At 37.0% G+C, this 12,260-nt stretch overlaps 1 non-coding gene across 1 annotated transcript; it reads left to right on the plus strand.

Moving 5' to 3' along the window:
• The first annotated feature begins 4,093 nt into the window (after positions 1 to 4,093).
• Positions 4,094 to 4,212, plus strand: LOC149774129 (5S ribosomal RNA). The gene has a single exon (XR_016417074.1). It is a non-coding gene; the product is annotated as a 5S ribosomal RNA (ribosomal RNA).
• The last annotated feature ends 8,048 nt before the right edge of the window (positions 4,213 to 12,260 follow it).

Below are 12,260 nucleotides of genomic sequence, written 5' to 3' on the forward strand. Positions count from 1 at the left end.
GGTGTCGAACGTAAGTGTATTTCCTACTTTATGATAAACAACGCCTTTTTGAATAATATATATGCTTTCCGGTCCACTTGATGGCATTTTTATGTATCCATCGGTCAGTCAACTAACCAGCGACGAATGTGTAGTCTACGAATGAATATCCAACTGGCAAGTGGTCTTTGGCTGATATCTTTTTATAGAGCGTCACCAACAGAAACTGCATATGTTAATTCGATACAGATTTATTACCTACGTTAATCACCCGGTCATTGTACCACAGGCTAGTGGCAGCATATTCGGGTTTGATAATATACAAGTATTCACGATGGAAAAAAACGAATATATGCTGACCAGGACAAGGCATAGAATTAGCGACTTACACTGATGCGGATTCCTAGTGATCCGCTTAAGATTTACAGTCCACGTTGGTTTCAAATAAAAGTATTGATATATTTGCGATTGTCGTATTCTTTATGTCTCCAACCCCACCCATTGTTCCCACGTCAAGACTTATTATCCACATAGTTATGGATATAAATTAATTATAAATAACCGAGATTATTTGAAGACACAATTCTGCCTGGTTTCAGTGTTGTTCACGAGATCGTTTCGTTAACCCCATAGTATATCCCGCTCAGAGTCTACACCAGCGAAGATCAGAATCGTTATAAACCCGAATGATTTTCTCAACCGTCCCAACGAGACAGTAACAAGCGGGGGCAGTCACAGTCGTAATTGCATTATGTTTGTTATAAACCCCTTTTAAATTTCAACATAGTTTGTAGTATAGGCGTGATAAATGTACCTTAGTTATAATAACCCGAGGGAAATATCACCGCATTTATCGGAGAAGGGCCATTTTGATCCTCGTATTAAGTACTTTAATCCAATTGGCGACATAAATGAAATCCCTGAACGCGATTCCCATTGTGGCCAGTATATATTCGATTCGTATATATTACTCTTTAGGATCGCTTGAGGTAATGTTTTCGGCCAGTGTTAATTACACAAGCAACAATACTTGTATGAGATTTAATACGAATAAACGCATTTTAATAGAAGGCGGGAATATATTATCATATAGTTCCAAGCGATGATGCTCTAATGCGCCGCTGGACAGAACATTCGCATATCTGGCAGGTAAAAGTGAAATATTAGTTGCGAAAAACAATTCGGATCGTGACAACGGAGTGAGAAAAAAAAAACTTATCGATACGGCGTAGCTCAGTTTTGACTCGATTTGGGTGATTTAAGAAATACACGACAATCTAATACTGCGAAATGACATGTTGTGACTCAATGAACCTAGACGAGCGAAGACAAACGATATAGCTAAATTGCAATACTCCTCATCAAGGGAATGTATCAAATGCCTCAGCTTTCAATTGCTTTGTATCTTCCAAATATCGAATCCAGTGCTGTTTTTCGATAATTCTCCTGATTCTTATCACGATTGTCAATTTATCGCGACAAAGTTTAATTTTCAGACAAATTACGCCAACTCATCAATCAATAATTAAAAGTGGATGAACCAAGTTTCGTTGATGGGATAAAATTGTACGCCGTTAAATAATAGTGCAATGTAATCATTCCATTCACCGAAGATTGGTTACATCCTAAGTCTTGTCAAGGTTTAAGTTGCGTGCACAGTGACCATTTAACTTCTTATTTTCTTCCGCGATTCGATGGAATGCATTTGTACGGGTGCATTTTACGTGAACACGGAGACACCGATGGTAATGTCAGTGATACGATATATTACTTGTTAAACCGGATCGACTATTCTCAAAGATCTCAAAGGATCATTGCCGTATAAATCAAAGGGATCAAACTGCAGTCAATTTAGGAGTAATTATGATTCATCCCCGTATCTTTTCGTAACCACTCTATATTAAGTCATGAGACCGACTGGTGAATACAAGGACGACGCAACCATGCCATGGATGTTTCACACACACACACACACACACGAGAGAGAGAGAGAGAGAGAGAGAGAGAGAGTATGCAACGAAGCTCGCATAACTTTATCAGCTATGAACAATAACAGTACTCCTATGTAATTTTATTTTTAACGCGTTATCCTATGACCATTGCAAACAAGGGAAAAAATCTCTACTGATCGTACTGGATAATTATACCATTCTGAATTTTACCAAGTTTATCTCGAAAAAACGGATCATATATATCTTGGGTGGCTGAGAGTGTTTTAAGATATGTGTGTGTCTTTTTTGATATTCATTCATCCATACATACATCCATCCATCCATACATACATACATTGATACATGTATTATTTACATATAGTCTTGGATAATTATAATTATTGGGATATGGTTTTTAGGTATCAACAGATACAAAGGAAACAAACGTTTCAATACATATAATGACATTTTCTTAAATTCTACATTGTCTCATATTGACCTACTACTTTCAAGGCAAGCTGACTTTTATAAAATTTGCAAATTCCTTATATATATATTTAAACTTACTTTTAGTATTAAACCAGAAAATCAGAACAATGTTGAAAGGTTGAAAATACTATTTCTGTCATATATATATATATATATATATATATATATATATATATATATATATATATATATATATATATATATATATATATATATATATATATATTGTTACACTCATACGGGTATTTACTTGACCGAGCGGCTGTCAAACCCTGGCGCGATTCTCGCTAGAAGTCTTAAGTTTACCCCGACTTTCCAACGACTTACATACAACCTCAGTTGTAAATTAGAAAGCCCGACGTGTCCATTCTATATCTAAATTTTTCTCTAATTAATGCAAGACCACAGATAAACCAAACTGCCAACTATCTATCAACCGTACATCTGCGTGTTTTGGCTTCATTATGTTTCCGTACCACAAACCATTCACGCCTTTGAACATATATGAGTACTCCCTAACAATGGGAACTATTTTAACTCCGCCACCTTAGGCCAGTCAATGTATGCTTTCCAGGCACATTTCGCCGATATAACTGCACCATATTTGCCCACATGGCGACATAAATGGTGTCTGCCAAGTCCCTTTTATTTATGCCCTTGTGTAATTTACCGGTTTAATACCGTAAGTACTGTCCTTCCAGTCATGCTACCAATGTATAACACTAGATTTTAATATGTACTATACGAAAGGGACATTCATTCGGTTTTGGTCGGAATTCACTACTAGTGAACCAGGACATCATGGACACACACTTCACTTCACTCCATGACGTTTGCTTCTATTAATTAGCTCATTAGTTCGGGCCAGGAATATTTCCATGGCGCCGAATTCCAATAATCAAACAAGTAATCACACAAATCTAAGAATTGCTTAAAACGGGGCGCTATCACCAAGTACACCTGCTCTAAATGTATTACAATATATATATATATATATATATATATATATATATATATATATATATATATATATATATATAATTCAGAATATCCTTGAATGAAGTCATGATAGTCCCAAAATAGCGATTTTTGATATTTGGACATTTGTTTTAGGGTTTATGAACATATTTGTTTTCTTATCAAAACATTGGAAATCGCAGACACCATGCGGTATCGGCATAGGGTAGCTGCTTACTAGCCACATGGTGCTCACATCATTGCTTACAATTGAACTATCAGTCGTATATATATTATAAAATGTATGACTGTCAGTTAAATTGTAAGCAACGATGCGAGCCCCTGTGCTTACTAGCCTGCCATGCAAACTTGACCGACCTTTCATCGATATATACCTGCATGAAATCGAGAGAAATGTGATTTATTTTCTCAGAAATAATTGTGAGTATAACATTATTTTTAGTTAATGAAGCTGACTGACGACAGGAAACGATAGCCTTGATGAAATTTGACACGGAACTAGCCATTGCATTACAATTCAAATGACTGTACAAATATCGCAACCTACATGTCAGTGACATCAGCGATCAAATAGACCCTTGCTACTTTACAGATTGAAACTGCAGAGATGTATTGTCTTAAGCAGAGCTCTCCCCTGTCTCTAATATATATATATATATATATCCATGTGTGTATCTAGGAAGAGTCAAATTAGTCTCAAATTTGTAGGTTCTAATGTCTATAGCCATACCACGTTGAAAACACCGGTTCTCGTCCGATCACCGAAGTTAAGCAACCTCGGGCCCGGTTAGTGCTTGGATGGGTGACTGCCTGGGAATACCGGTTGCTGTAGACTCTCTAATTTATTTTCTTTTCTTATTTTATAACTAAAAACAGTTTTTCTTTATTTTAATGTAACTAAATTTACTTTCTTCAATATAAATAATAAATAGAGCAATTTCTCGACTTTCATTATCTCTTTTTCCTTACCTTTTTTCAATAATTCTGATCCTAAAAAAATCAAGTATAGGACCTGAATATCGCAAACGTTGTTTCGCACTTCCTTGCTCTTGGTTTCGATCCTTAGTACTGTCTTATGCGATCATAGGCGACGAGTAATTCTTATTAACAAATTCAATTTTTATAGCTTCCTCTACTTTTACAACCACAACAAGCTGCTCCTTTGACGTCGAAATACTTCCTTCAAGTTTCTTATATATTCCTGGTGTAGCCTCTAGCGAAGAATTGCAAAATATGCGATCGATGTCTTTCATTTTGGATACTTATTTGTGGTATTTCTTATTCACTAATTGATTGATAAATATGGAATGTATGAATTGTGAGAATATTTTTATATATTAATTTATTGATTGAATTATTTCCTTTACAGCAGGGCCTCAGTATGCCAGTGGGAAACTTGGCATCCGGTAGCGAATACTTCAAATATGGGCCATTGGCAAAATAAATTGGGTTGTAAAATTTTGTTGTGGTTACAGTAAGCTTGAATAGATATTCCCTGCTTCCACTTTCTGTATTTCCACAACGTTAACTTATCCAAGCTTCACGAAAATATCCTTTGCAAACCTGATATTATTCTATTTTTAAAGTTACCTTAGAGGCCGGTGTCGCCTATTTTAACCAAAAGATAAAAGAGAAAGAGGAATAATAATAATAATGATAATAATAATAACAACAACAACAATAATAATGTCCTGAATCTGCATTTTACGTCAATTTCAACGTTGAAATCTCCCCATTAAGCAACATAGGTATGGGTCAGAAAATGGATGAGTGACAAATATGAGTATCTGAGGGCAGTTTCGCTTCTTTTGAATTAGAACTTTTAATCAGTATACACTTTATTTACTAATTTTATGCTTCACACAAACATATGTACATCGGAAATGTTGAAGAGCTGTGCGATTAATCAGCCCAAGAGTCCTGAAAACGCATAAAGACAACAAATTATGTTTTAGAGTTGAAATGTTGTTCTCACTGGAACTGAAATCATTTAATTTTTACATAAATGCCTCAAAAATTAAAATTACAAATACAATAAATGTTTCATACATAGTCCCGCACAGTGACGAACATGCTATGATACGTTCATTTGATTCCCTGTACTCACCGAGAGCATTCTGTGTCATATGGATGCATATCAAATGAAGTGAAAAGTAATGCAATACTCGCATTTTTTTTTACCCCTATGCACCGTGGTGGTCACACGATGAGGCGCTGTTTCAATTGACCTTTTTGTATATGTTCTTTACTGTTCTTCCTTTTTCTTCTTGCTTTATCATACACACACACACACGCACGCACACTCACACACACATACACACACACACAGACACACACACACACATGCACACCCACACACAAACGCTCGAGATTATATTTTATATCGTAGCACAAATTCATTGCAGGAACCCAGTCACCCTGATTCGGCGGCGTTAAAACATGTTATCATTGTGATCTCTTATAATTTCCCTGACTTAACGACGTAGATGTTTGTTGTTTGTGGCAATATGATTTTCACGAGGAATACAGTGATGCGATCACGATAATTAACACCGAAAATACATTACCGTAGACCTTTATGATACATGGCAATTGAAACAAATTTGACACTAAACGGCCACTTACAGCTGGTAGAATATTATCGGTAACCACAATTATTTATGGAAGTCAATCTCTGAACGCCGTGTTTGGTCATGCTTACAATTTATCTCACGCGGATTGTTCTGATACAGGTGCAGTTGTTACAGGTCAGGGCTTGATGGTGTCGGTATCGGGACTGGAGATTTTGATGGTATGAGTGTTGTCTTTGAGTTGAAGACATTTTATGCGCTAAATTCATATCATCCTCAACGTACCAATAAAGCACACTAAAGCTGGTGTCCATGACACAATATTGACATGGGGACAAAATTCAGTCGCGATTCGGCCATCCAGTGTTACGACATAATGCAGTTGTCAGCGATGGCACTGGATAGTTTTACCCGAATAAATACCCACTGCCTGCTTAACATGCGAACCGTCAAACATAATTCCCTCGGAAGCCGGAATTGATTACGCTGCAGATGACTTTACTCTGCAGTGAGAACCAAATACAAAAAGACGCATGAGAGTTGATGTGCTTCGTACACTAGATTATATATGTTCAGGGGCTTTTTTGTTTTATTTATGGGCCACCTGTCCAGTAATTTAACGACACAATGATGTATTATGCTTATCATATATTGAAGCAATAAATAATTCATTCGTCGATAAAGTTTCCGCTTGTATGTAATTACTCAAAAATGAAACCTATTTATTTTTTTCTGATGAAAACAATATGGAAATTGAATGAACTGGACAAGGATGTTAAGTATCCTTTAGTAAGTAAGCACTATGACTATGGCCTTTGTGAACTCAAATACAATGGTGCTGCATCCCTTTGGCTACCTCAAACTTTAGGTATGTCCAGACAATAATGTGGACGTTCTGACATCTTCCTTGGAGGCCTCGATATTGAGATATGTCCAGACCATTATCCCAATAAGCTTATATTTCCTTTTCGTAATGGTTATGAAACTTAAAATAAAATCAACACTTTCTTTTTTTGTCTCGCACCGGTAATACTTATTTACCTCTTTGTATGTTGCATATATCTACATCTTTATGCTAATATATATGACATTATTAGACCCAAACAGATCATCTCATTGTGGGCTGAATCAAAATCATTATGATAACCAATGCGACTGAAACTGGTGTGATTGACATTTGAGCCTAGGTAAGAAACGAAAGTGCATCAGAGATGAACCGATACAATTATAGTTCTTGGTAAAATATGATGTGTATTTGACGAATTATTATGATTTATAGGTACACGAGTGTAAAACATCATATAACAATTGTATTCCATGTGTGATTAGTACATTTTACCGAAACAGTTATATGTATACGTACTCTTTCTTTGTTCTCTCTGTCCTCCTGAAACAATATGGTATGTCTGATATTAGAAAAGGTAAAGTAAATTAATATTATTTAAACTTAAATAGGGACTATACACGCATACCCATACTCAAAAAAGGAAATTCAATGTGTGCCTTTACTTGAACAGAGAATTCTAAAATAGAACCCTACAGAACGTTCACGTAGTTTAGGACAAAAGAGGAAGAAAGTGAAATTCAAGCAGAGAGTCATAAAACTGAGTAGGCTTTTAATGTACATTGGTAATTATTGACAGTTGATATTGAATTATTGTTATCTTTTTGTACCTGTGCTCGTGTGAATATTATTGCAAGACATACTCACAAAATCTGATTGTAACATCTTATCAGGTTCGGTCATAGTTGTCGTAAAGTAATGCTAGAAGAAGTAAGTATTATTTTTTTTAAAAATATGCTACTGTTCTGAATAAATAAGTGCAAATTACACAACGGATTCACTTATAACCAAATGATCGTCGGAATATATTACATGAGGATCTGTTGCACTTTTCAAAAATGTTCATCGTGCACTATTATCATGTCACCACAATATGAGTAGATTCCTTTAGCAGTCTTAAACTGCGACAACTCCGACATTTTGGAACCGTTTTTTTTTTTATTTAGTCATTTTGGGACTTACATGAAATACTAACCGATGTGGTTAATTATGGCGTATGATAACGTGTCATTAAATATAATAAGAATCAGTGTGGATAAATGTAACATATAGTGACTTGTTAAAATACTACAACATTTCTGTGTGGATGAGAGTAGCACATGGTAATATGTAATTACATAAAACACAAATACATGTGGTTAAGTCTACCATATGGTAACTACTAATTACATGAAACAAATCGGTGTGGATAAGTGTAATAAAGTAAGTGCCCCCAAAGGTAACGAATGAAGTCGAAGGCCCCATTTTCATGCTACTCCAGTCTGCAATGAGAGTGGAAACAAAATCCCATATAGATTGTATTCAGACAGGCAAGCATGTGATGGAAATAAATATAAGTACACTGCACAAATAATGTTTGATTTTATTACTATACTTTTGCATGTTGTAAATCCGTGCTGTTCTTGTTATGTTCGTAATTGTCTTTGAGTTTCAGCACAATCTCAAACTGAGCCGCACATATTATTTTATCCTCGATTACCACTGAGTGCAATTGGCTGATCGTGTTGAGACTTTTTTGTGCGGCCCCAATCTATTCGTAATATACGCGTACTCATGAATGTAGTCGCATCAAAATTAATCTGCTTGCACACTCCAGAACAACGACAGCAATAATGGTTGATCTGATCGTGATTCCAGCTACAATATGACCATCCGTTCCTGCCAAAACGAGACCGCAAAGAGCATCTACGATCAAATACACGTTCTTGTATTTCACGATCAGCACGGTTTCTTTGGCAGATTCATTTCGCAATTATTATTTCGCTTCGATTATTCTTTTAGGGAATCGGTCATAGTTCCTTAATCAAGAATACAATCGCGTTTCGTCAACACATGCAGGCGCAATACACACGTTTGCTTCTAAACAATTACGTGTTTATGACACAATTGTCTCAGTTATAAAACAGGTAACAAACAAATTTGTCTAGGAAACATTACCTTTTTGGGCGATAGTGCGTTTATGCAAACAAAGACGATTACGCGAGCACCCTTATCTAACCATCGCCCTTGCCCTACATATGTTGCCCGAACAAGTGCGTCCCTGTTGATTCGATCAGGTGATTTGTTTGCTGCTAGCCCTGGTAATATTGGCTTAACGTTATTACCACTGAATATAACTGAACTGGATACATCCGTTAATGCCATTGTATCGTTGCAAAAGCTATCCCGGACAGATTATTATATTGCTGATGATCCAAAGCTGGCCTCAAGTTGGTAGTGGTACATCAGTGTGATTCCAGCCATGAAATTCCACTAGACCCTAATCAATATTATAATCATATGTATAAGGGAGTGGGGCATGATAACACCGTTTTGAAGCAGATATCCATTTCCATGTGGATCATAATCGCTATCGATGTTAGCATCTTTTGAAAGCAGATCCAACAACAGGGCGTAAATTATGTAACATCATCACCACGGTGAGACTCAATTACGCATACAATGTTAAAAATAAATCAAAAGTTACATTTGAGCTTGACACTAATATTTTGAATGTTTGCATTAAAAATATTCAGATTGCCATATTGATCTTGACATATCACAAGTTCACCTGGATCAATAGCAACAACATCACTAGTATTCTCAGTAACCTTTACAATGACTACCAGTACTCAACAATATTTCGCCTCCACATCTGCATCGCCAGGAAGCAACCACAAACGTGTTGCCTAAGGTCTATGCCAGTGAGAAACTTCCACTGTACCTGGACATCACCTCACATCCATCAGTCCGCTTGACTTAGAGACGCCCTATCTGGTTAGGTCCCTTGCCGGAGGATATTTCAGCTATTTGAGCATTGAACGTGGAATGGTCTTCAACATATGTAAGCCACTCCCTCGTAGCTGAGCAGCCTCTCTTCGCTTCTTACTTCAATCTTCTCCGTCATCTATGGACCACACTGAACCGCTTTCGGACTAGACAGGGGCGTTGTGCAGTCAACCTTGTCGAATGTGGCCAGGCCATTAACTCTTCCTGTCGCTGTGGAGCCGCACAGACCATGTCATACATTGTGATCGAATGTGACAGACAAAATTCCTCGGTGGACTGCAGGCTCTGTATGTTGCTAATGATGATGAGGTTAAATGGCTGAGCACGCATTGCACACGATAATAATGCTAATCTTCGTCAAATCCGCGTTGGTCCAAAATCTTCCCAAATCCACATCAGCAAAGTGCCGTCCAGCAGAGAAATGCTCGTAGATGCTAATATGCGTTGCTGTATAGTATTCCATATACTTTAAAGTGAAATAAATATGTGTTTGCGCTGTGGCTGAACGCTCCACTAAGAGGCAATATTTCATTGATACGATGATTGCATATGAGTTCATCCAATTGACTTTGTACTGACTAATATAAATTTAACCGTTTCCGTCCACAATGCTCCGGAATAAAAACGTACAACCTCAACTGGCAGTACAAGTCCATAAGAGTCAGATACAAACTATGTTAACGTCTTAGCATTTATGAGACACAGTGAATGTCAGTAGCTGTTCAGGAATTCAGATTGACGATGCCAGCTTCTCGAATGAGCAGCACCATCGATCCATTTTCAACTCACATAAAAACACCACGAAAATGGTTAATTGTTTTCCAGGGAGAGTAAATCAATAGTTTTCAATGGGCGCCCGAGAAGCTTCAATTGCATCATCTTCTGCGACCTGGTAATATCATAGTTTTTCCTGATGGTATTTGATGACTTGTGCCTGGCAATCGAAGGCTTCGTCAATTTCTATGCGTCCACTAACCGCTTTTGTCAAAGCCATTCCCCACGCATTTCCGACAGCCCTTAACCGCTGCTGCCGATGCCAGTAAATATTTATGGAGAAAATATTAGTGTGACCTCTCAATTGTTTTTGGTTGCGTTTTTTATTTTTCACAGCTGACTTTCAGCAGGGCGGACTCGCACTTTGTGATAGGACATTATTAATTTAAATATGTAATAGGTAATCTTGAATTTTACAGGGATGCATCGATCACCGTCACTCGACCACCAGCACTCTGCAAAAATGCTGCCTTGTCCCAATGTATCACACCGTAGCATCGATTATCACCACCAGCCAGCTTTACGGACACGTGCATGAAAATACATGTCGACGAAGGACTGCCTGAACAATTCCCAGATGTTCTAATGAACATTAACAAATTGGATACAACTTTCGCATGTCTTGTTGTGAAATATGTAGATCGTGTCTAGGTTTTAATGCCGGTCTATATTACAATCAGATCTTCATATGACTGTGCATATGGAATAACTTATGCATAGATAAACGGAATTTCTTAAGAGGGTTCCTGATATTCATATAACCACAAAGAAACCTCAGTCACTTTGAAGTTGTGAACATATATTTTTACTTTGTGCCTTTTCTTTATCTCTGGCTGTAAGGTGATACACGATTTTATTGCAGTAAGACCTTGTTGGTTAAATATTGCAACCAAAACCTAAACTGTTATATTATAGTAGATGATGGGTGGGCGTCTGTATTATGTGAGAGACATGTCAACGTTGATGTAGTTCCCGACCGCATAATCGATAACAAACATGATTCTGTACGCATTTAATTGGATACCACAGGCATCCGAAATGTTAACTTTTCCAGTATAAATTTACTAGCAGCTGCACCTGCAATACGCCAGATCGGTTTATATTTATGGAACAAACCGATAGCTTCTTTTTCGCCACATATCCCCTTGCGAAGATGTGTACAAAACACAAATATTTTGATTGAGGTGTTTGTGCTAGAAATGAATAATGCAGCATCGGTGCGTCGTAATCGACACAGTTTAAAATCTTGATTAGGAAACCGTTAATTGTATACAGCTGCATCATCATCACCAGCATCATGTCTAGACTGCATAATTATATTTGGTCTGTGAACTGCATAAACAGCTTTTACATCTTGGACAAACATTATTGTTGGGTCAGCAGTTGTCTTATAATAATCGCTGTATCTGGCGAGTCCGAGATTTGTCGAATCCTGCTTGAACTGAGCCAGTTATGTAATAGGTTATGAATACTTGTTTTCTAGCTTTATTCACACGTATGGTATTTTACATGTCCATGCACGACAGTCTATCTTGTTATTATTGAATATTAAGTCGATATATGATGTACAGTTGGATCGTTATTGTTTCACTACGCAGATCCAAAGCGAGCCCACTTGACCTACACAGAACAAAGGAAGAAAGGTATTATGGCATGGAATATGCACAAGCGTAATTGTCATCAAATCATCTGGCTCCTCAGTTGGTT

Source organism: Sinohyriopsis cumingii, unplaced genomic scaffold (assembly GCF_028554795.1).
Source record: "Sinohyriopsis cumingii isolate HCF-2022 unplaced genomic scaffold, ASM2855479v2 utg000426l, whole genome shotgun sequence".
NCBI classification, from domain to species: domain Eukaryota; kingdom Metazoa; phylum Mollusca; class Bivalvia; order Unionida; family Unionidae; genus Sinohyriopsis; species Sinohyriopsis cumingii.